This window comes from Chiloscyllium punctatum, chromosome 27 (assembly GCF_047496795.1).
Source record: "Chiloscyllium punctatum isolate Juve2018m chromosome 27, sChiPun1.3, whole genome shotgun sequence".
Classification (NCBI taxonomy): Eukaryota; Metazoa; Chordata; class Chondrichthyes; order Orectolobiformes; family Hemiscylliidae; genus Chiloscyllium; species Chiloscyllium punctatum.
Window position 1 is genome coordinate 10618353 of NC_092765.1, and position 25903 is coordinate 10644255.

Consider the following 25903-nt stretch of genomic DNA (forward strand, 5'->3'; position numbering starts at 1 on the left):
CAGTTGGCTGGCCAGGATTTCTCAGCGGGGCTGAGGTAGACCCCCAGGTAGAGGAGATGGGTGGTACTCCAGCTGAACCCCCATAACTCCTCCGGCAGAGAGTCTACCCGCCACGGACTGACCAGTAGTCCGGAACATTTGGCCCAGTTGATCCTGGCGGAAGACGCCGCCGAGTACACGGCCTGGCACTCGCGCATCCTCCCCAGGTCAGCAAAAGTGAGGAACACGTCGTCGGCGTAGGCCAAGAGGACACCCCTGTGCCCGCGCCGCGCAGAACCAGCCCCGACAACCTCCTCCGCAAGAGATGTAGGAAAGGCTCCACGCACAGGGAATACAGCTGGCCGGACAGGGGGCAGCCTTGACGCAGTCCTCTCCCGAAGCGAAGGGGCGCCGTCAAGGACCCGTTAACTTTAACCAGACACTCTGTGGCAGCGTACAAAAGTCGGATACGGGCGATGAATCACGTCCCAAACCAGAATGCCCACAGATTCCTGAGCGGGTACTTGTGATCAACCCTGTCGAACGCCTTCTCCTGGTCAAGAGACAGACCAGCCTGTCGACAGAAATGGATCAGGTCCTAGACCAGGTGGACGTTGTCGTGTATCCTCTGACCCAGGACCATGTAGGACTGGTCCGGGTGAATCATGTGGGCCAGCACGGAAGCCAGGCAAGAAGACAACACCCTGGCGAAGATTTTGAAGTCCGTGCTGAGGAGTGAGACCGGACGCCAGTTCTTCAAAGAGCGAAGGTCCCCCTTCTTTGGCAGCAGGACGATGACCGCCCTGCGCCAAGAAAGGGGCAGCTGTCCGGCATTTAGACACTCCCCCAGGACCTGTGCGTAGTCGCTCCCCAGGACGTCCCAGAACGCCCTGAAGAACTCCACAGTCAGCCCGTCCAGCCCCGGGGTTTTGCCCCTCGAGAGCCGGTCGAGGGCGCCGGTCAGCTCCTCTAAAGTGACGGGAGCGTCGAGCCTTCCGGCGTCCTCCGGGCTGAGCTGCGGCAGGTCCTCCCACAGAACTCTGCGAGCATCCTCGCTGGACGGATCCGGAGAGAACAGAGCCGTGTAATAGTTTCGAACATGGGCCCTGACGCCCTCCGGATCCGAGACGAGGGACCCGTCGTCGGCCAGCAGCACAAGGAGCTGCTGACGGGTGCCACGCCTTTTTTCCAGCGAGTAGAAGAAGGGGGAGCCACAGTCCAGGTACTGAAGGAGTTAGATCAGTGACCTCACCTATGAGCCCCAACAAGCTGCAGGTCCTAGAGTGCAGCCTTCTTCTCTTTGTACACTTGGGCAGGGGGGGATTTATGGGCCTCCCACTCCCCCTCCCCCTCCCACTCCCACTCCCCCTCCCACTCCCACTCCCACCTTGGTGATCATGGGGCCCGAGGTCCCTCCCCCAGCCTTTCCTGGAATACGATTGGCTGGGGGAAGACAGGGGCTGTGGCCAGGGTGGGGAGGGTCAGCCGTGTCACTTCCTGTCCCATCCCTGGCTTATCAGGTGATGGTTGGTTGGCTGGGCTGGGCCCGGCCCCAGAGACATGGTCGCTGTAGGAGGTGGGGCAGTGGTGGTTCCCCTCAGGTTAGTGCCAGGGTGTGGCTGGACTCGGGCTCAGGGGCCCCCGGGTCAGGTGTTGCAGAGCCAGGGGCAGGCGTCGAAGCCCCAGGGGTTTCTGTGGGGAGTGTGGATGGATGTGGAGCCAGGATCAGGTACAGGTTTGGGGGTCAGGGTTCCCGATCTGGGGTGACGCTGGCACGGCTGCGGGGGCATTGTCGTGCTGGGGTGGGGCAGGTCTTGGGCTAGGTGTTGGGAAGGGGATAGGGTGGTCTCCCCGTGAGCAGGCCTGACGCGTTGCATCTTCCTGAGTGCCTTCTGGCTGGCCGGACGCTCACCCCCCCCTTCCCCGCCAGAGGCTGAAGCATTCGAAGCCTCCGGTTTAGCCCCCAGTGCCGGGGCTTGTGGTATTGACTTCGGGGGAGGGGGAGTGGGTGCGGCGGCACCACCACCCTCAGCCATTGGTGTGGGCTGGCCAGCCTTCTGGGTGGGGCAGTTTTTTCTAATGTGCCCCAACTTGCGGCACAAGTGGCACTGCACGCCGTCTGCCGTCCAGAAGGCGTGGTAGGCCACGCCCTCGTGGAGGAGGGTGAACGAGCCCTCGGTGACCTCCTCCCGGGCCAGGCAAATGAACACCTGGCGTCGGAAGGAGTATACGTGTCAGAGGGCGGGGTCCTTAAGACCAAGCAGGAGCGGTTGGATCCCTGACCGGATCTCCCCCAAGGTGGTGAGGTGGGGGAGAAGGAGCTCGCTGGCAATGAAGGGTGGGACATTGGAGATCACGACCCTCTGGGCCGTAACCTCCAGAGGGTTGACGGGCAGATGTGTCCTGCCCACAGTGAGCCCCCTCTCCACGGCCAGGTGGACCGCCTGCTCAGTCTTCAGGAAAAAGAAGGCCTTCCCATACATCCGGGCCGCAGCGACGATGGCCAGTGGGCCGACCACACTAGCCATGGCCTTGCTGCAGGCCTCGATGGTCATATTGGGGTGGGGATAGGCCTTGACGCCCAGGTGTTTAGTTAGGTGCCTGAAGGGTGTTGCGGTTGCGGCCGGGGTTGGGACAGCCGAGCCAAAGGCAGCGGCTACCCCGGCGTAGGTGCGGCTGGGCCCTACTCTGCTGCTGGATGTTGGTAGGCCCCAGGCGGCAGCGGTGGAGGTGGGCCTCTGGCAGCAGCAGTGGCGGAAGTCCTGGGGAGGTGCCCAAGGCGAGTCCCAGGCAGCAATGGTGGAGACCGGCCTCAAGCAACAGCAGCGGTGGAGGCAGACCTTGGGCGAGTCCCAGGTAGGCCCTTGGTCGCAGCGGTGGGGGCAGACCTGTTGGAGAGGGTCCCTAAGGCAAGTCCCAGGCAGCAGCAGTGGAGGTGGGCCTCTAACAGCAGCGGCAGTGGTGGAGGTCCTGGGAGGGGCCCCAAGGCAAGTCCCAAGCAACAACAGCTGAGGCAGGTCCAGGCGGGGTCCCAGAGACCAGAAGTGGGAGTGGGCCCCAGGTTAGCAGCAACTCTCCCCTGACCTGCAGCTTCAGAATTAGGCCCAAGACTCATAACTCTCACCACCTCCTGCCTCTGCCTCCTCCTTCTTCTTCTTCCTCTTCTTCCTTCTTCCTTCCTTTCTTCAGCTCTCTGGATGTGGGGCAGCTCGTCCAAGGACAGTCCCCTTTCTCTCAGTCCCCTTCAAGGAGGAGAGTCCTTTCATGTGCACACACACACACTCACACTGATCCAACTCTCAAAAGGAAAACACCCGAGTGGCCAGTGACAAGCAGTGCCCTTCACAAAAGGGCAATGCTGTGTGATCAAACAGTGAAGGGGAGGGCAGGGATTAAATCAAAATAGAGTTGGAGGGGGAAATAATGCATTCCACTCCCTGCCGCGCCCACCTCTCCTTGAACAACTCCAGGGTGTTGGTGGACACCGCGTGCTCCTTCTCCAAGGACACCCGGGCTCTAAGGTAACCGTGGAAGAGGGGCAGGCAGTCGGCCCTAACGACCCCCTCCACGGCCCGCTGCCTGGACCTGTTTATGGCCAGTTTGGCCAGGCCCAGGAGCAGACCCACGAGGTGGTCTTCAGACCTGCCCTCCCTCCTCCATACCGGGTGCCCGAAGATCAGGAGCGTGGGACTGAAATGCAACCAAAAGCAGAGGAGGACGTTTTTAAGAAAATCAAAAAGGGAGTGCAAACACCCACACCCAATTTACACGTGGTCCACAGACTCCACAGCGCCACAGAACAAGCAGTTGGGCTAGGAGTCCATGAGCCACCGCAATCTGCGGTTGCAGGCGACTGCTGCGTGCAGCACCCTCCACCCCAGATCCCTGAGAGAAAGGGGGAGGACTTGTGCGTAGAGAGCCCTCCACTGGGGATCCCCACCGCCCGGTGGCAAATGGGCACGCCAAGGCGTGTCCGGACGGTGGATGAGGGAGAAGAGGTGGATGGTGTGCAGCAGCAATCTAGACAGGGCCCGTCTTTTTACCCCCTGAAAGGGAACAAAATGAAAATTCCGGAGGTGGCTCAGGTTTTGGGGCACAGGCTCCCGCGGGAAGTACGGGACCTTGGGGCCAATGTGAAATACTGTCTGGGCTGGGGTGAGCGCGGACGGGATCCCACCGCACACCTGAGCGTCCTCCAACTGGTGCACTATGTTGGGTCCGAGCACCGTCGTTTTAAGGTGCTGGATGGCGGTGACCACATACCGGACGTCTACCACTGCCCTGCGGTAGTGACTCCTGATTATTTTTTTTAGTGCATGGGTTGGATTAGCTATTTTGAATGTAGTCATTCAGATTGACAGGCTTTGTGGCCAATGGGCCTGAGACCTCCCCCCTCCCCCGGAGCATGCCTTGTGATGATTGGTGGAACAGTACATCTTTCTTTGTGGGACTCTGCATCTAGAAGGACAAGGGCAGTAGATACATGGGAACACCAGCCCCTGCAAGCTCCCCCCGCCCCGAGCCACTCACCATCCCAACTTGGAAATATATTGCCGTTTCTTCACTGGGTCACAATCCTGGAATCCCCTCCCGAAGGGCATTGTGCATTTACTTACAGCAAGTGATCTGCAGTGGTTCAAGCGACTCATGATTTTTTTTTCTGTACAGAATTGAAGTGCTCTAGTAACTATGTATAATTTTTTAATGAATTAAGTATATTTGGGATTAAATAAAAATGAGCTTGTTTTGCGATAACTCCAGAGGTTGGTATCCCATCACCAAGTCACCCTTTATTTACACACATTGAGCCCTTGACACTGATCCAGCTACTTCAGTGCCAGCTTTCAGAGTGAACGGGATATCTGACACTTTTGTTCTTTTTTTCTCCCTTTTCCCACACTACCACCTAATTGCGGTAGTGCTTATTTTTTTTCCCCAGCACCCATGGTGTGTGTGTGCAGGTGTGAGACACAGTGAGAGACATAAGGTGTAGACTCCTGATTTCTTTTCTTTTTTTTTCCTCTTTTTTTTACAAGCAGTGCCTTTCACATCAAAGAGCAATGCTGCGTGAGACACTTCTGTTCTTTTTTTCCTTCCTGTTTTTTTATATATAACCCCCACACTACCATCTAACTGCGGTAGTGCTTATTTTGTCCCCAGCATCCATGGTGTGTGTGTACACAGGTGTGAGACACAGTGAAAGACAAAGGTGCACGACTCTTTATTCATAGACTCCTGATTATATCTGTCAGGCAGGACTCTAATTGGGCCAGTTTAACAACGCAAATCGGGGATCTCATATTCTGAGGTCCACCTCATTTCAATCACCACAGAAGGCGAGCATACTAAATGTCTTCTTAACCACCCTGTTTACCTGTGATACAACTTTCAAAGTGCTATGTACCTGAACCCCTATGTCCTTCTGTTCGACAACATTAGCCAGGGTCTTACCATTAACTATACAAGTTCAGCCCTTGTTTGTTTTACCAAAATGTAAATACCTCACCTTTATCCAAGTTATACTCCATTTGCCACCCTACAGATCATTGGGCCAATTGATCAAGATCCCTTTGTAATCTTAGATAGCCTTCTTCCTTGTCAACTATGCATCAATTTTGATGTCCTCCACAAACTTACTAACCATGCCTTCTAAATTCTCAACCTGTGGCACAGATCTGGCCTATTCCCTGAGCCTGTGCTGCTGCAGTCACCTGAACCATCTTCTATTTCATTTGGAAGTCAAACATGTGTCAGAAGAGACACCATGTACAAAGAGCTAGACAAAAGGGGGAAGAATGTTCCCAACATCACCCTCCTCCTGATGGCCACCTTTGTGTGTGACTGCACCAGATTAGGTGTAGACCCTCAGTATTCAAACACCAAGTGTCATTAATTACGGATCTTCAACCTGTCCCCTGTGTTACATAGAATAGGTCTGGCCTTGTTGCCAAGGAATGTTCCAAGTAGTTGTACTGTCCCATATCACTTGTCCCTCGTGGAGAAATTTGTGAAGCAATGCTTCTTTGACTATAAGTCCATCAGGCAGTTGTCAGCAAGTCGCTGTGGGAAAAGGAGAGAGTTGAACATGTCAGGTGATTCCCTGACAAAAATACATTATTCTCTAATCCACTTAATTTTACAGTCGGTTCGAAACAGAAATTCAGTGAAACTATGTCACCCTAACAACCTCCGATGCATCTGTTCCCTGAATCACTGCTGCAGACACCAGTTTGGCCTTTTGAGAGTGAACCCACAAAAAACAATTGGCCTAGATGGAGTAACTGGCCATACACTCAGATTCTGTGTAGACCAGCTGGCGGGAATATTCATTGACATCTTTAACCGCTCTTTACTACAATCTAAAGTCCCCACCTATTTCAAGAAAGGCCACCATCATGCCGGTACCAAAGAAAACTCAAGCAATGTGCCTCAATGACCACAGCCCAGTGACTCTGATCTCCAGATCAGAGCTCTGGTTAGGCCCCGTTTGGAGTACTGTGTCCAGTTTTGGTCCCCACACCTCAGGAAGGACATACTGGCACTGGAACGTGTCCAGCGGAGATTCACACGGATGATCCCTGGAATGACAGGTCTAGCATATGAGGAACGGCTGAGGATACTGGGATTGTATTCGTTGGAGTTTAGAAGATTAAGGGGAGATCTAATAGAGACGTACAAAATAATACATGGCTTTGAAAAGGTGGATGCTAGAAAATTGTTTCTGTTAGGCGAGGAGACTAGGACCCGTGGACACAGCCTTAGAATTAGAGGGGGTCATTTCAGAACGGAAATGCGGAGACATTTCTTCAGCCAGAGAGTGGTGGGCCTGTGGAATTCATTGCCACGGAGTGCAGTGGAAGCCGGGACGCTAAATGTCTTCAAGGCCGAGATTGATAGGTTCTTGTTGTCTAGAGGAATTAAGGGCTACGGAGAGAACGCTGGCAAGTGGAACTGAAATGCGCATCAGCCATGATTGAATGGCGGAGTGGACTCGATGGGCCGAATGGCCTTACTTCCGCTCCTATGTCTTATGGTCTTATGGTCTATGGTCCATAATTTATGAAGTGCTTTTAGTCATGGTCATAACAACTGTAATCTTCCAGCCTGCCTTGACCCCTTACAATTTGCTTACAGCCACAACAAATCCACAGCAGACACCATCTCTCTAGCCTTACAATCATCTGTGAAACATCTGGATAACAAAGATACCTAAGTCATGCTTCTATTTACTGACCACAACTCTACTTTCAACACTATACTTGCAATCAAACTAATCTCCAAACTCCAAGAGTAGGGTCTCTGCTCTGCCCTCTATAACTGGATCCTCAACTTCCTGACCCACAGACCACAATCAGTGACTCCTGCATGAAAATAATCAACACCGATGCCCCGCAAGCTTGCATATTCACTACCCTACTGTACTCCCTGTACACGCATGACCTCCATCTACAAATTTGCTGATGACACCTCCGTTGTAGGCTAGATCTCAAACAATGACAAGACAGAATATATGAAAGAGATAAAGTGCTTGGTGTAAAGATCGCAATCCTTCTCTTAATGTCAGTAAAACATCATTGTTTTACTGACATTGTCTCAATGTCATTGACTTCAGAGAGTAAGGTGGAGGGCACACACTCCTATCCACATCAGTAGAGATTGTTTCTGTCTCTGGAGTGAGTTTGTGTGTGGGGATGGTCACGTGATCGGCAGTGACATCAGCAACCATGTGATCGGCAGAAGTGGCATGGTCAGTGGGGGTGGCATGGTTGGCGGTGTTCGCGGAAGTGACATCAGCAGCTTCCATGGAAATGACATTATCATCTTTGCAGTGGGGACAGTTGGAGCAACTACCTGGTTAATAGTGACAGGTGGATTCAGGGGGAGGTGGGGGATTGGGTCTGGACTGGTCAAGGAGTTTGCGAAATAAGTGCAAGAGAGTTTGGTGTACTTATGCTTTTTGATGTCTGATTGGGTGGAGAAAAAGCATTGGTTAAGGGTGTGGAACTTTGAGGATGAAGAACAATAAGGGTCCTTTGCAGTTCTGGGAGTGAGAGGCCCTGAGCTGGGGCAGGGTTGACTGTAGTGAGAGAAGATGGCGGCACATGGCTGCGAGCATGAGAGAACTATTTCTGGAGACCTTTGACGTGTTATAGGTAGCAATTGTCATAATATGGTCCAAATTGAGACAGTCTGGAGTCCATGGGGGATAAGGTGGCTACATGGGCAGGTGCTGAGGAAGGAGACGTGGCTGCAGAAACAAGATTGTTTCAGTATGTGATCAAAGAGTTTCAGGGTGGAGGAGATGACCAAGAGGTTGCAGTGGGAGAGAGACCCACTGAGATCTTTGCAGAGGCAGGAGAAAATCTTCTTCAAATTGGACGTCCTTAGCAGAGACTTCGCAGTACAGTTCAGAGCAACTTGGAGATAGTGAAGACTGCAGATGCTGAGAAGTTAGAGTTGATAAGGTGTGGAACTGGAAAAAAAAACCCAGTAGGTCAAGCAGCATCAGTGGAGCAGGTAGTTGATGTTTCAGGTCAGGACTTGTCATCAGATTGGGACCTGATGAGAATAATAAATCAAATTATTATCGAAATGTGACAATGATAAATCAAATCAAAAAATCTATGGAACTCTGCCTTTGAAATCGGTGGAGATGGAATCATTGAATATTTTTTACAGTAGAGGTAGGTAGATTCTTGATGGGCAAGGATAAATCAGTTGGTGAATTTCCTGATAAAGGGCTTATGCCGGAAATGTCAATTCTCCTGCTCCTCAGATGCTGCCTGATCTGCTGTACTTTTTCAACACCGTACTCTCGACTCTGATCTCCAGCATCTGCGGTCCTCACTTTCTACAAGGACAGATCAGCTTTCAACTTGATGAATAGTGGAGAGGCTCAAGGGACTGTTCCATGTTAATGTATTAACAAATTGTTTAACCAGGCATATTAACATTGACTTCTGTGAGGAACCGGACACCTGTTATTCAAAATGATAAGCAAGTGTTCATCAAGCTACACATGCTTTGTGTCATAAGATCTTAAGAATTTTATAGAGTAGGGGCAAAGAAGGGAAGGAAAGGCTCCTGAAATCCAGATCCCACTACCTTCTAACACCTATTGCTCGACATGCATGAAGATTTGTGGGTTGAGAATTGTCCTGTTCAGTAAGGTAGGGACCTATCGCAGAAACTTGTGACTCAAGAACAGATGTCATGTTAATTGAGGGACAGCCCATGCTGTTAAAAATCCAGTTTGACAATGAGTAACTTTTTCAACTGTTTTTACATGTTTGCCATTGATTGTCTTTTGGCTATGCTTCTAGTAAAGTATTGTCACTGACAGCAACTTCTACATATAGATTCCAGACATTACAGTCAGTTTTGGTGACGTAGTGATAGCAAATTGCGACAGTTTTACTGTCTGGGCCTTTATGCAGGGGTTAGTGTTTATTTATATCTGAGAGTCAAGTCTGGAGAGTGCAAAACTTAAATCTAAATTAATATTTGCAATAGACTTAAGCAGCACAAATGTGTTCTGACCTTGTGGTTCAGGAATGACAAAATTTAATCCAAACCAGAAAACAAGTATAAAACAACTTTCCAGTCTTCCTTTCTAGCTGCTGCTGATGTTCTGATGAAAGTTTATTGCCCAAAAATATTGTTTTCCCTCTCCACAGATGCTGCCAGACCCATTGAGTGTTTTGCCTCATTTTCTGTCTTTGTTCCCTTAAGCTTTTGTGGAATTTAGTCATGCAAGTTGCAGGGCAACTAGATAGGGAATGCATTCTATTTGCCAGACAACCTCATCTCCACTCTCAGCAAGAATCATTGAATCATACAGAACTGAAGAACTGAAAAGCATACTACTACCTACAGCAGTCCAACTTTCCCTCACTAGACCCAGAGCCTTGAATGTTATGACACCTCAAGTGCTCACCCAAGAGCTTTTTAAGAAGTGAAAAAAAATCTTTAAGCTTTAAATCAATTGAGAAATGTTAGCATTTATGGAATATAGCATACATTGCTCTTAATTTAACTATATGACATGCTGCATTTACTGACATAAGGATTGCGACTGAACTTCAGAAGTGTATCACTGTATCTTTGTTGAATCTGAAACTATTGAGATATGATTATAAAATTGTAGCTAATGCAGTTGCAGTCCAAAGAAATGATGTTGTCTGAAAATGATCCATCTAGGTCAAAGCTGCCCATGTTCACTCACTAAAGCCATCTGATCATCTTGGTTGCCTGTCAAAATCCATGTTGTTGTCAATGGGGAAGCACCCTTTAGGTGCATAGGGAATGCCAAAGACACACTCAAAGCATGTACTCAGTAATGCACAAAGACAATTAGTTTATTGTTGTGTGCATTATGTCATGATTGGATCGCAATGTGATTTTCCAGTGGTGTTTGTTCTTATGTTGCCAGATAGAGGATGACGTGATGACCAATAATTATTTCATTATGTCATGTGCCCAGACAGAAAGGGATTCATTTGGATCCTCCTTTTCTCTCTTTTTCACCACATTCTCCTCCTTTTCCTCCTGTTCCTCAAATTCATTATCCTCAGTTTCTTGCTTGGTAAGTGGTGACCAGGTGACCAGGCTCAGCTAACCACTGAGTCACCGTGCTCTGGTCAGACTGCATTTAAAATATTGTGAGCAGTTTTGGGCCCTGCATCTATGGAAGATTTGCTGGCATTGGAGGGGTTCCAGAGGAGGTTTACAAGAAATGATTCCAAATATGGAATACTTGTCGTATGAGGACTTGAGGACTCTGGGTCTGTACTCGCTGGAATTTAAAAAGGTTGAGGAGGGCTAGAGTGATGGTTAGGGTTGAAACTTACAGAATATAAAAAGGCCTGAATATAGTGAACGTTGAGAAGACGTTCGCACAAGGAGAGACTAGGATCCGAAGACACGACCTCAGAGTGAATTGCTGACCATTTAGAATGAGATAATAAGGAATTTCTTCAGCCAGACGTTAGTTAATCTGTGCAACTCATGGCTTCACAATCCTCTGTGGCAAAGTCATTGAGAGTATTCAAGACAGAGATAGACAAGTTCTTGGTAAGAGGGTCAAGGGTTATGGGGACAAGACAGGAAAATGGGGTTGAGAAGCATGATTGAATATCAGAGCAGACTCAATGGGCAAATTGACCTAATTTGTTCCTTTTTCTTATGGTCTTAAGGGTATTCAACCAGGACTTCTGCTTCATCAATTGGCTCCACTTCTCATGCAACACTAATGAAGTATCTATAGCCTTGGTAGAAAGATTATAAGCTATTATTTTAGGACATAGGTTTTGTATTAATATAGTACCATCCATAATCCCAAAGTCGTAACACACTTGATAGCCAGTTTGTATGCAGTTAATGTCCCACAATAGTAATGTCTTGATGACCAGATAAATTTGTAGGTATTGGCAGAGTGATAATATTGGCCAGGGGACCAGATTTAACTCTCCAGTTCTTCTTCAAAGCTAGTGCTATCAGACTCTTCCTAAGCCAAAGCTGAGTTTGACATCTCATCCATGTAACAGTACGTCTGTAATGTAGTGGAGCATGAGCTGAGTTTGTGTGCCTGAACCAACACTTCCTAAACAGGGGTATTATGTACATGGAAGTAAGCAATCTTTTTCCTGAAGAAGGGCTTATGCCCGAAACGTCAATTCTCCTGCTCCTTGGATGCTGCCTGACCTGCTGTGCTTTTCCAGCAACACATTTTTCAGCTCTGATCTCCAGCATCTGCAGTCCCCACTTTCTCCTAGCAATTTTTTAAAAACTGCTTTCAATCAAATTGAAAGCATTGTAGAAATGAAAGATAGTAGGTATTTTATACAAATTCACGATGCTGTTTAATGAGGTGAATTTAACTAGATATATCTCCTAGCCTGAGGAGTTGCCTGCTCTCTCTGGCAAGCCATCAGCAGCTCCAAGTATGGCTGCTGCCTATACTTGCTCCTGCCTCTAATTGGGCATCAAGTTCACCCCATGACCATTGGAGATATTTGAATTTAAAATAGCTTTGTGAGATGGACACTCTTGAAGCTAATGGTTGGGTAAAGGGATGGGTCCCTGACCTGCTTTGAAAGTCCAGTGCTTGATTTCTTCAACATATAACCAATTCTATACTCTTGACTTCAATTCCATTTGTTCTCAGTTTTATTTGTAATTTTATGGGTGACTTTATTAATTATGGAATTTTATATAAATAACATTTTAGACATTCTTCTATTTACCATATGATCTTAAAAAAAATCAACATGTTCTATGGTCAGAAAATACCTGCCGGCTCTCTTGGATCAATTATTTGTATTTTCCTCAACTGGAGTATCCAGCATCCAGTCCTGAGCACGCCACTTTAGGAACAAAGTGAAGGTCTTGGAGGGGGCAAAGAAATAATTTACAAGCATGGATCCACGAGGAACGTCTTTCTGTGCTATAACAACCCTGTAGTTCTGTTAATGTTCAAAATGATTTTGTCAATAAATTGTGGTAACTTCTCAAAGATAATCACACTACTAGCCCTATAATTTTGAAGCTTATCATTGCAAAGCTCCTTTGGCCAATGCTTTTAGCCACTAGAACATTGGAACATTTTAGTTGTTCTTTAGCAGAATTTGTACTTTCTAAAATTGTAAGTTGGAGGTTTTTTTTCCTCCCCCACTAAGAAGCCAATTAAGTCTTTTATTCTTGCTGAGACCATCTTGTAAAAATCACTGCGACAAAATGAATTCTGAGAGACACTGTCATCAAGAATTACTTGTTTGAGGCTCTTAATGTATACTGTCCAGTTCCACCTGGCCCAAAGACCAATAAGAATTTTAAATATTTTGCTGTTCTTCATTATCACTTGCTGATAATATCTTTATATTGACTTACAATTGGAAGATTCTCAAACCTGATGTAGTTTGAAAGTGTTGGAGAAACTTTGGGAAGCCACAAAAAGAGAACAACCCTCAATCATTGACCTGTGATAGTTGGCATGAAATTCTTGGGGCTGATCAATGAATCTCTAGTCATCGGTGACTACAATGTGGGGGAATTTGACAATCATGAGGCCACTAATTATTGAGAGGTGATCATTAGACCATTTAATGGATACATTTATTATTGAACACTAATAGGTGTAATTGTTACTTGCCACTTATTAGTTCAAGATGGGATATTGCCCAGGTTTTTCTTTGAATGGTATAACAGTTTAGTTATTTGAAGAATTGTAAATAAAGCGGAATGCTAGAATCTGTAGCAGATGTCCCCCTTTTGACTTTATGAAGAAGGGAAGATTACTGATGAAGCAGCTGAAGGTAATTGGACCTAGGTCATTGTTTGAGGAATTTCAACATAAAATTAGCTTCCATCATGCACAACCAACTTCCTTTGTGCTGGATATCATTCCATCCATAGAAAAGTTTCTTTTTGATCTCAGGAAGCTCCAATGAATATCATAGTATGATGCCTCATTTTATTGTTCAGTATATCTCTTTGCAAGGGTTCATAAGTTCAGAGTGATGTAGCATCACTCTGTATCAGTTATTTAAATCAAAACTATATGACTCTGCTTGAATAATTTTGAACAGAATGACATTTTGATAGGTTTGATGTTCCTTTTAATTATCTGTTAAAGGATCTTATCAACATTCACTTGAAGGAATCAACACATCACTTCTTACACATCACAAATCAAGATTTGCTTACTCTCTAGAGGGCTGTACCGCAAGCTATTCCAGAAATGTATTTTCTTGAGAATTAAACAAAACAGGTGGAAAAGCAAGTTGTGAGGGGATATACAAACATATAAAAATGTTCATCTTAGATGGGAAAAGAGTACTTTTTTTATGCAGCTATACAGGACATTGGTTAGGCCTCTGTTGGAATATTGCGTGCAATTCTGGTCTCCTCCTTATCGGAAGGATGTTGTGAAATGTGAAAGGGTTCAGAAAAGATTTACAAGGATGGCGCCGGGATTGGAGGATGAGAGGTTCAGTAGGCTGGGGCTGTTTTCCGTGGAGCGTCAGAGGCTGAGGGGTGACCTCATAGAGGTTTATAAAATCATGAGGGGCATGGATAGGGTAAATAGACAAAATCTTTTCCCTGGGGTGGTGGAGTCCAGAACTAGAGGACATAGGTTTAGGGTGAGAGAGGAAAGATATAAAAGGGACCTAAGGGGAACTTTTTCACGCAGAAGGTGGTGTGCAGAATGAGTGCCAAAGAAAGTGGCAGAAGCTGGTACAATTGCAACATTTAAAAGGCACCTGGATGGGTTTAGAGGGATCTGGGCCAAGTGCTGACAAATGGGACTATATTAATTTAGGATATCTGGTTGACATGGATGAGTTGGACCAAAGGGTGTGTTTCTGTGCTGTATATCTCTATGACTCTTATTTTCGCCCTTATTTCAGAGTTTTGGAGTATAAAAATTGGGAAAACTTACCACAACTGTACAAGGTGATGGTGAGACAACATTTGGGGTATTGTGCCCAGACCCATCCCTATAACCCTACATTTCATATGGCCAATGCACCTAGCCTACACATCCCTGAACACTATGGACAATTTTAGCATGGCCAATTCACCTAATTTGCACATCTTTGTGACTGTGGGAGGAAACCCATGTAGACACTGGGAGAACGTGCAAACTTCACACAGTTGTTCTTTGCTGGAATTGAACCTTGGACCCTGGCACTATGAGGCAGCAGTACTAACCACTGAGCCACCATGCTGGCCTTTCAGAGACTGGTCACTAGAATGATCCCTGGCATGGAAGAGTTGTCTAATGAGCAAGGGTTAACAAGATTGAGATTCTGCTTGTTGCAATTTAGGAAAATGAGAGGTGGTTTCATTGAAACCTGTAGGATTCTTAAGGGGCTTGGCAGGGTAAATGCTGAGAGAATGTTTCCTTTCATAAGAGAGGATAGGACCAAAGGTCATAGTCTCAGCATAATGAGGCACCAATTTAAGACTGATATATTTTCTTATTTGTGTATGAGACATGGTCGTCGCTGGCTGGCCAGGATTCGTTGCCAGTCCCTAGTTAGAACATGGAATAGTACAGCACCGAACAGGCCCTTTGGCCCTCAATGATGTGCCAACCTTTTTATCTTACTCCAACAACAAACTAACCTACTTACCCTTCATTTTACAATCATTGATATGCTGCTCTAAGATTCGCTTAAATGTCCCTCATGTCTCTGACTCTATTACTACCACCACTACTGGTGGTACATTCCACGCACCCAACACTCTCTGTGTAAAGAACCTACCTCTGACATCTCCCCTAAACCTTCCTCTAATTACCTTAAAATTATGCTCCCTTGTGGTATCATTTCTGCCCTGGAAAAAAGTCTCTGGCTATCCACTCTATCTCTGCCTCTCATCATCGTGTACACCTCGATCACGTCACCTCTCATCCATCTTCACTCTAATGAGAAAAGCCTTAGCTCCCTCAAACCTTCTTCATAAGACTTGCACCCCAGTCCAGACAATTTCCTGGTAAATCTCCTGTGCACCCTATATAAAGTTTCCACAGTGTCCGATAATGAGGTGACCGGAACCGAACACAATAGTCTAAGTATTTAATTAGGACTTTACAGACCTGCAGCATAACCTCGCGTGGAACCTCTTGGGAAGGTGGTGGTGAGCTTCTTTCTTAAACAACTGCAGTCCATGTGCTGTAGGTTGACCCACAATGCCCTTAAGAAGGTAGTTCCAGAATTATGACCCAGTGACGGTGAAGGAAAGGCAATATAGTTCCAAATCAGGTTGGTGAGGACCGAGGGGGGAATATGCAGGTGTTAGTGTGCAGGTGTTTCTGCTGTCCTTGTCTTTCTAGATGGAAGTGGTCATGAGTTTAGAAGGTGCGTTGTAAAGATCTTTAGCCAATTTGCGCAGCTCATCTTGAAGATCATATGCACTGCTGCTACTGAGCATCAGTGCTGGAGGGTATGGATGCTTGTGGATGTGCCAATCAAATGAGCTGCTTTGTTGTGGATGGTGTCAAGCTTCTTGAGTGTTTTTGGACCTGCACCTATTCAGGCAAATTGGGAGTAGGTCAACACACTCCTGACTTGTGCCTTGTAGATGGTAGGCAAGTGTTTGGAGTCAAGGTTTCACAGTTCATCAACTTCACGAACACCTTCTATCCTGACTTAAAGTTCACCTGGACCATCTTGGATACTTCCATCCCCTTCCTCATCCTCTCTGGCAACCTACTTAACACTGACATCTACTTCAAACTCACCGATTCCCACAGCTACCTGGACTACAACCTCACCCTGCCACCCCCCAATCCTCCATAAAAACACTATCCCTTACTCCCAATTTCTCCCCCTCTGCCCTTGAACCCCACCCCTCCAACTATGACAAGTATAGGTCCTCACCTTCCACCCCACTAATCTCCGAATACAATGCATTATCCTTCACCATTTCCACCACCTACAATCAGACCCCACCATTGGAGGTATATTTCCCTCCCCACCCCTATTGGCATTGCGCAGATACCATTCTCTCCCACGACTCTCTTGTTAGGTCCATACCTGCCACCAACCCACCCTTCACTCCTGGCACCTTGCCTTGCTGTCACAAGATGTGTAAAACCTGTGCCTTCAGCAACTTCCTCACCACCGTCTAAGGCCCCAAAAGATCCTTCCACATCTGGCAGAGATTTTCTTGCACGTCCAAACACCCCATCTACTGTGTTCATTGCTCTCCATGTGGTCTCCTCTACAATGGGGAGACAGGATGCCAACTCACAGAATGTTTCAGGGAACACCTCTAGGACACACGCACCAAACAACCTCACTACCCTGTGGCTGACTACTTCAACTCTCCCTCCCACTCCGCCAAGGACATGCAAGTCCTGGGCCTCCTTCACCGCCAAATCCAAGCCACCTGACCCCTGGAGGAAGAACACCTCATCTTCCGCCTTGGGACCCTCCAACCACATGGTAACAATGTCAACTTCACCAGTTTCCTCATCCTTCCTCCTCTCCAACCTCATCCCAGATCTAACCCTCCAACTTGGAACAGTCCTCTTGAGCTGTCCATTTTCCTTTCTACCTATCTGCTCCACCCTCCCCTCTGACCTATCACTATCACCCCCTACCTGCATCTACTTATCACCTTCCTAGCTATTTGACCCCCAACCCACCCCCATCCTCCTATTTATCTCTCAGCACCACACACACCTTTCCACCCCCCCCCCCCCAATTTCTGCTGAAGGGTTTATGCCTGAAACATCAACTCTCCTCCTTGGGTGCTGCCTGACCGGCTGCGTATTTCCAGCACAGCATTCTTGACTCTGATCTCCAGCACCTGCAGTCCTCACTTTCTCCTTATGCCCAAAATGTCACTTCTCTTGCTTCTCAGATCTGCCTGACCTGCTGTGCTTTTCCAGCACTACACTTTTCAACTTTGACCTCAAGCATTTGTAGTCCTCAATTTCTCCTGCTTTTAGACCAGGCTTGCACATTATTCAGATCTTGTTGCATTTGAACACAGACTACTTCAGTATCTGAGGAATTTCAAATAGTGTTGACTTTTGTGCAATCATGAGCGAACATCCCCACTTCTAACCTTACAATGGAGGGAAGGTGTTAGGGCAAAAACAAAATAAAAACTGAGGAGAAATATAAAGAAGGAGACTATTATTATTCTGAAAGTTTAGAACAGCCAGTTTATGTTCTTCCCCAGACATAAACATTTTCCTCATTATTGGTACTCTATTCTTCCCTTCCCTTTTTGGTGTCAGGGCTGCCTATTGTTCTTCGTGAATATAAAATGGCTGTCCATGGTTTTTAGTTGACATAAAAATGGCCAAAGATAATTGTTAGCTGAAACTTGATTCACTTTAGTTCAACCCCTTCAGGCGATTGTAATCACAAATATTTGAACTAATTTGAGTCAAGCTTTTCCCTTTCTCAGTTGAGAGTGTGGTGCTTGAAAAGCACAGCTGGTCAGGCAGCATCGAGGAACAGGAGAATCGATGTTTTGGGCATAAGCCCTTCACTAGGAAAGAAGTTTTATTTAGATGTATGTGATGGATGTGTGTCAATCAATGTAGCAGGAGCAAGTAAGTCAGAGTTGTCCCTGAGTTCCAAAGTGAAGGCCTGAAGTGCATACTGATTTGGTCCAAGAGCAGCTGTGGTAATGTGGTGAAGTTGATCTGAAATTTGTGGTTGAAGTGTGGAGGAGGACATTGGTCTAAGAAATCTTCGAATCATAAAATCATAGAATCCCTACAGTGTGAGAGCAGGTCTGTAATTAAGGCTGTACTATTTCTTAAGAACGATATAAAATTGTCTTTGTTTTAAGCTATTTTGCGCAGTTTCTCCAAGGAACACAGAAGCTTTTAACCTCTGTGTTGCTGGACAACCTTAGCCTGGCCTTTAATAAAGTGTGAAATCTTGCTGAACCAGACCGAACTGATCGATCGCGGAACTGAGAGTTCACACCGCCCCCCTGAAGAGTATTCCCACACCCCTTTACCTTATGCCTGTAATCCTGCAATTCCCATGGCTAGTCTACCTAGCCTGCCCATCCTTGGACACTATGGGAAATTTAGCTTGGCCAATCCACCGAAACTGCACATCTTTGGACCGGAGGAGGAAACCCACGCAGACAGTCACCCAAGGATACGATGTTGATGAAGTAACATTAAGATGATGGCCTGGAGGTGTAAGCAGTGAGCTGCATCCACTGGGCTAATCTTCGATTCAGTTAGTTTAGAATGCATCTTTTAGCAGGGTAAAAAGCCATTTTAAACAGTGTCAATTTGCAGCCTAGTAGCTATTTTATTATGTTACTTTATGTTATTTGCATTAAGAAACCACTTTGTACTTGGTAAGGCATGCATTAAATGGTTGCTCCTGACAATAGCCTAAATCCAGATTGTAGATCCTCATCTCCCTCTTTTGGTCATTCCATGACCACACCATTGGGTGGGAGGGAGTAGGTTAGATCAGTCCACTTGAATGACAGCAGAGACTGCCATACTTCTTCTTCCGGGGAGGAAGTAGAGGTAGGCAATTGAACCTCCTCATCTTCTTTGGCATGGAGAAGACGCAGTTTCTGGGGGGAAACCGATGCTAGTAGTAGTAGCTTAGCAATAATACATTTAACAATAGCAATCCCAACAAAAAGACCAATTAAAACAATACCAGCGTACATAGCCATATTTAGCAGCCAGTTGTACCATGAGCCGAAACCCCAATCTCCCCATCCTGTGCTTTCAGTCATTTGACTGATGAAGTTGTGGATGTTACTTACATGTCTGGTAATATTCTCGATGAGGTCAGTAACCCCCATGATGCATTTGTCTTTGGCTATGGTGCAAACTCCACCCTCCTTTGCAAGTATATAATCGAGGGCATACCGGTTTTGTTGAGAAAATAGACAATTCTGAAAGAATGCCCTTAATTCCTGCCAAGGCAGCAGCCGTCTCATTACCTAAGAGGATGAGACCATAAATAACATAATTTTGGTTCTGATAGCCAACAATTTCTGCAGACCCTCCTACAGAAAAAATACTAAGAAATGCATACCCCAGAGAGTGAGTCTTAGTGGTGCTCAATGTCTTAGGATTCCTCCAATTCACACAGAACTCAGGTGAGACTGAACGTTTGACAGGGACATCCCAATCCCGTTGTCAGGTAATTAGACAGGGAACCGTAGTCGGAAAAAGTGTTCCTACAGCTACAGCATGGGGAGTACCTATTTCATTAAGGACAAGGAAGTTGGTTGCTTCGCCTTGGCTGAAAAAAAATAATAACCTGGTTTAGTGTAGATAATGGAGGGCACTTTCCAATAAGAAGTGGGCCTGTCTTTGTGGCTTCCCGAAAGCTGCTCAATAGAAAGAGATGGGTCTTGTTCCAGAACGGTTCCTTCCACCCTACAATTGGGAAGATGTGGGTTTCATTAGGGGCCTCGTAATGAAGGTGGGTGCTATTACCATTCCACAAAGGGCCTGAATTCCAGCGATTACAGAGACAGACTCTTTCCCAAGGCATATGCATGAGATGCGCAGTCTTACAGGGGAGCAGTGGCAATTGGTATATTTGATCATTGCACAGGGAATAGTCTTGGTCATCTATCATAAGTACACCCTGTCCTTTACCATTGTAACAATTCGGATAAGCTATCCCGGACTTATTCGAAGAATCCATAAGCAGCTAGCAGATGGGGATAAATAATAATCAAAAGAAGTATTATGTCCAGTAAATGCTTTAGAAGCGTTCTATACTCCTTCGTTGATAAAGGGGGTCAGAGAGTCTTTTGCTGAAGTAAGAGCGTAACAGACCAATTCATCCCTGCCAAATACTCTATTGTGCCTTTGGAGAAACAAATTGTTAGTGAAAGGTAACATTTCCCCTTTTTCTCTTTTGAAGCATGACCTATTTGAAAGGGTGCAAGGCTCATCAGGGTCCCATAGCAAAATTGAAATCAAACTGGCACACAACACCTTGACAGGGTAAAGACCATTTAGAATTGTACTGTAAATGGACTGTCCAATTTTGTTGATGCAGTTGACCACTGTAACAGTCATTCTTGGTAATGGTCCTCGCATTGAAATAGATGGTACACTGCCTCTGGTTGCCCAAGATCACACAGGTACACTGTCCCTATTTGTGCACCAATGATGGCAATGGCAAGTCCACACAGCAGGGCAAGTTCGATCTTCTTCATCTCCCCCCTTGCAAGGGGCTCGTCTGATGAACTTGCAATGATGGAGGTGCCCAGCAACCTTATCAGCAGAAGGGGTGGTGGGGAGAACATGGAAGGCCACTCCCATCGGGCTGGGGGCCACGGAGTGTCCATTGTAATAGAATGTAAGCCATTCCCTGCTTGCCCAAGTGTGTACAAAATACACATAATCAACTAAAATAGGAAGGAACACAAACTTGTCCAATAGGTGTCACCCACATTTTGGTTTGAGTATCGAGGGAGTATCCTATTTGAGGCCATTGTTTGTGCTCTTCAGCTAGGGTTTCCCCCGTGATTTCTGCACCTTACCCAGGTCTAGCATATCTGTCGTTATACTGTGTCTAACTGGGTTTTACTGGGGACCCAATGGGACCAGAAGCTTGGGGTGTAAGGCTGCTTTTTGGTAGCAGCATCCACTTGCCCACTACTTTGGAAACAATATCAGTTTCCTCAGCGTGAGCCGAATATCTTGATAACTGCTAGATTGATTGGACAAAACAGCATTACTATAAAGCTGAACCATGGGGGTTAAAAATCATACTAAAAGCACAACAAAGAATCTATGTATTTTAGTAGATTTTCCTTTTGCTGGGACGCAAGCATGTTGATTCCCCACGTTAGCTCCAAGGTAACATTAAAGGCACATCACTCCCCAGTGGCTACATTTCCACAGTTAAAGCAAGGGCCAGCCATTTGTCCCTGGGGGAAATTGCTGTCTTGTTCTCAAAGTGTAATACTGGGGCCCACTTGTCCCCATTTTCACAGCCCCCTCGGGAAAAGGTTGCTTAGCAGTGGTTGCTGGGTGGGCATCGGAGTTAGGTTACGCCCGCAGTGGGTATCCTCGTTCCAGTCAACCCTATCAGGGTTGGCGTACGGCATTTGGAATCGCGAGGGTGCTGGATATAATTGGTTTTACCTGTAACTTGCATCATGGTTTAGTCTGGTTCTGACCGTCCCAATAGAAAATCACTGCTCACCTCATTTGCGACTGGAAATTCCTGGACTGGTTCGTACTGGTGATCCGGATCATGTCAGTGACTCCAGGTGGAAAAATTGCAAAAGCATAAGGTTAAACAAAGGTAATTGAGCTTCTTGATTATTTTTCAATTGTATATCACTTCCATTAGATGGATAGCCACATATTTCAGTCTTGTAACACAAGCCACTTGTATTCAGGATTCCCAGAATTTCACTGCATTTACATTTGTATCACCCTTGGACATATTGAGCATTATCTGTAATTCAGAAGTGGAAACTGAACAAGTGACTAAGGCAATTTAAAAGTCATCAAAATAAATCGGAAAATCGTTTATTCAGTATTCAATATTTAAAATGTAAAATGTATACAGTTTCCAACTGGTTCTAGTTCCTTAAGGAACCTAATCTTGGATTTAAATTAAGTGGTCCTGACCAGTCATTGCTCATTTGCAATGCTATAGGCCATGAAATGACTACAGCTGCCTTAAAAAGGTCTTGTCTAATCACATGGTAACAAAAAAACTTCTAATAGAGAAGTAATGGCCGAATCCAAAGACACAGATATTAACCATAGGATATCAATTTTGTTGCATGATTAGTCACAACCTAATATAGAACTGAAACTTCAATTGTCATTGAGGGAGGGGAATTGATATAAAATAAAGCTACGACTGACACACCATAATCACCAACGAAACACAGCAGTCTTAAAATTAAGTGGAAACAAACGAGTGTGAAACAGAAATTAAGTCTGCTAGTATCATTTTCTGAAAACAATTCTGTTGGTTTGGGATATTTTGGATTCATCGTTATTCTTCCAGTGTTATAAAATTTAACTAAATTAAATAAGGTTCATACAATTCCTCCATTCAATGAGCAAATATTAAAACCTGAAGTGATTTTCCTCAATGTTAGGCTTAGATTATAACCAAAATTGTGCAGAGACCTGCTCTCAACCTGGAACAGAATGATTCTGCACATGAGGCCCAGATTTAGTGCTACTGCTTTACTTCCTTTAGTCAATTCTTTCATTAGTACAACACTTAGGGGTGAGAGGGGTGGAAATGATCTTTGGCAGTCGCATGAAATAATGGGGAATTTGAGAGCAAGTTTATACTGAGGTCAAATGGTGCAGAATCAAAGGAGAAGACTTTATTTTTAAGATTATAATGTTGTCTTCCACCATTTTAAACTGATTTGAAATTGAATATGGTTGGCTTTCATGTAAGCATAAAAGTGATTTGTTAGAAACTGACAGTAGAACAGTAAGAAGAACTGGTGTTAATACTTCATTTCATAATCAAAGAAGGCTCCTTAACTTTAAACGAAATCATGTTAAATTCCCAAAATCCAAAACAGTCCTGAATCTCAAGCTCCAGGGATCAAATCACCAACAAACAAATGGGCATCCAAACCGAATCTGAAAGAGTTAAATTTTCTGTAAGCTGCAGGGAATGAATTCGTGCTGATTTTTTTTCTCTTTTTCACACACACTCACACACACTCTCTCTCTGTCTCTCTCTCTCTTTCACACAAACATTATATGTAGACAGGCCAACAAGAGGTGAGGCTATACTGGATTTGGTTCTAGGTAATGAACCAGGCCAGGTGTTAGACTTGGAGGTAGGTGAGCACTTCGGGGGTAGTGACCACAACTCGGTGACTTTTACTCTAGTGATGGAGAGGGATAAGTGTGCACTGCAGGGCAACAGTTATAGCTGAGGGCAGGGAAATTATGATGCGGTGAGGCATGACTTAGGATGTGTGGATTGGAAAAATAGGCTTCAAGGGAAGAACACAAATGATATGTAGAGATTGTTCAAGGAACAGCTAATGGGTGTCCTTGATAAGTATGTACCAGTCAGGCAGGGAGTAAAGGGTCTTGTGAGGGAGCCGTGGTTTAATAAGGAATTGGAATCCCTAGTGAAAGGGAAGAGGGCGGCCTATGTAAAGATGAGGCATGAAGGTTCAGTTGGGGCGATTGAGAGTTATAAGGTAGCCAGGAAGGATCTAAAGAGAGAGCTAAGAGCAGCGAGAAGGGGACATGAAAAGTCCTTAGTTAGTAGGATTAGGGAAAACCCAAAGGCTTTCTATAGGTATGTCAGGAATAAAAGGATGACTAGGGTAGGTATTGGTCCAGTCAAGGATAGTAGTAGGAAGTTGTGCGTGGAGGCGGAGGAGATTGGTGAGACACTAAATCAATACTTTTCATCAGTATTCACTCAGGAACAGGACTCTGTTGCTGATGTGAATATTGAGTCACAAGTGATTAGAATGGATGGCCTTGAGGTACGTAGGCAAGAGGACTGGGGAATACTGGAAAGGGTGAAAATAGATAAGTCCCCTGGGCCTAATGGCATTTATCCTAGGATCCTCTGGGAAGCTAGGGAGGAGATAGCGGAGCCATTGGCCTTGATTTTTATGTCATCGTTGTCTATGGGAATAGTGCCAGAAGACTGGAGGATAGCGAATGTGGTCCCCTTGTTCAAGAAGGGGAGCAGGGATAGCCCGAGTAACTATAGGCCGTGAGTCTCACTTCTGTTGTGGGCAAAGTCTTAGAGAGAATTGTAAGGGATAGGATTTATGAACATCTGGATAGGAATAATGTGATCAAGGATAGTCAGCATGGTTTTGTGAAGGGCAGGTCGTGCCTCACAAACCTTATTGAATTCTTCGAGAAGGTGACTAAGGAGGTGGACGAGGGTAAAGCGGTAGATGTGGTGTATATGGATTTTAGCAAGGCGTTCGATAAGGTACCCCATGGCAGGCTAATGCAAAAACTACAGAGGTATGGCATTGAGGGTGCATTAGAGGTTTGGATTAGGAATTGGCTGGCTGGAAGGAGACAGGGGGTAGTAGTTGATGGTATAGGTTCATCTTGGAGTGCAGTTACTAGCGGTGTTCCACAAGGATCTGTTTTGGGACCATTGCTGTTTGTCATTTTTATAAATGACCTGAAGGAGGGGCTTGAAGGCTGGGTGAGCAAGTTTGTGGATGACACGAAAGTCGGTGGAGTTGTGGACAGCGAAGAAGGATGTGGCAGGTTACAGCGAGATGTAGATAAGTTGCTGAGCTGGGCAGTAAGGTGGCAAATGGAATTCAATGTAGCTAAGTGTGAAGTCATTCACTTTGGTAGGAGTAACAAGAAGATGGATTACTGGGCTAATGGTAGGCTACTTGGTAGTGTGGATGAGCAGAGGGATCTTGGTGTCCATGTACACAGATCTTTGAAAGTTGCCACCCAGGTAAATAGTGCTGTGAAGAGGGCATATGGTGTACTAGGCTTTATTGGTAGAGAAATTGAGTTCCGGAGTCCTGAGGTCATGTTGCAGTTGTATAGGATTCTGGTGCGGCCTCATCTGGAGTATTGTGTGCAGTTTTGGTCGCCATACTATAGGAAGGATGTGGAGGCATTGGAACGAGTGCAGAGGAGGTTTACCAGGATGTTGCCTGGCATGGTAGGAAGATCGTATGAGGAAAGGCTGAGGCACTTGGGGCTTTTCTCATTGGAGAAAAGAAGGTTTAGGGGAGATTTGATAGAGGTGTACAAGATGATTAGGGGTTTAGATAGGGTTGACAGTGAGAACCTTTTTCCGCTAATGAAGTCAGCTGTTACTAGGGGACACAGCTTTAAATTAAGGGGTGGTAGGTATAGGACAGATGTTAGGGGTAGATTTTTTATTCAGCAGGTTGTGAGTTCACAGAATGCCCTGCCAGTAGCAGTGGTGGACTCTCCCTCTTTATGGACATTTAAGTGGGCATTGGACAAGCACATGGAGGTTATTGGGCTAGTGTAGGTTAGGTAGGCTTCGGTCGGCGCAACATCGAGGGCCGAAGGGCCTGTACTGCACTGTATTTTTCTATGTTCTATGTTCTATTCCAGAAGTCAACATCAGGGAGCTTTACCCTTATGAATCTTGGATGTGGCACAAAGCTGCTTAACCAATGTGCGAGAATTGTATCACTGGCCAGCATTCTTATTTTTTTAACATGACAAAAGCAACAACCACCCTCCGTATTTCAAACCAAAGAACAAACACCAAAAACAAACAGAACAAACAAAATAGCAAAGCGAGCCAAGCCGAACAGATACAACAGAAATAAACTCGACGTAAAACTTTTACAAATCAACAGCCTGACAATGAACAACATTACGAATGATTTCTGCAGAACGTTCTCGACATTCTAAAACCCTGACAGTTTCGTTAAAATATATCGCGATACTTCTTTATTTTACAGA

General features: G+C 45.8%; 1 long non-coding RNA gene across 1 annotated transcript; it reads right to left on the reverse strand.

Annotated features, from left to right (window-relative positions):
• Positions 1 to 5196: 5196 nt before the first annotated feature.
• LOC140453409 (uncharacterized) lies at positions 5197 to 22475 on the reverse strand. The gene is made up of 3 exons (XR_011952378.1): positions 21663 to 22475; positions 19252 to 19431; positions 5197 to 8538 (listed from the first exon to the last, which is right to left on the reverse strand). It is a non-coding gene; the product is annotated as an uncharacterized lncRNA (long non-coding RNA).
• Positions 22476 to 25903: the final 3428 nt, after the last annotated feature.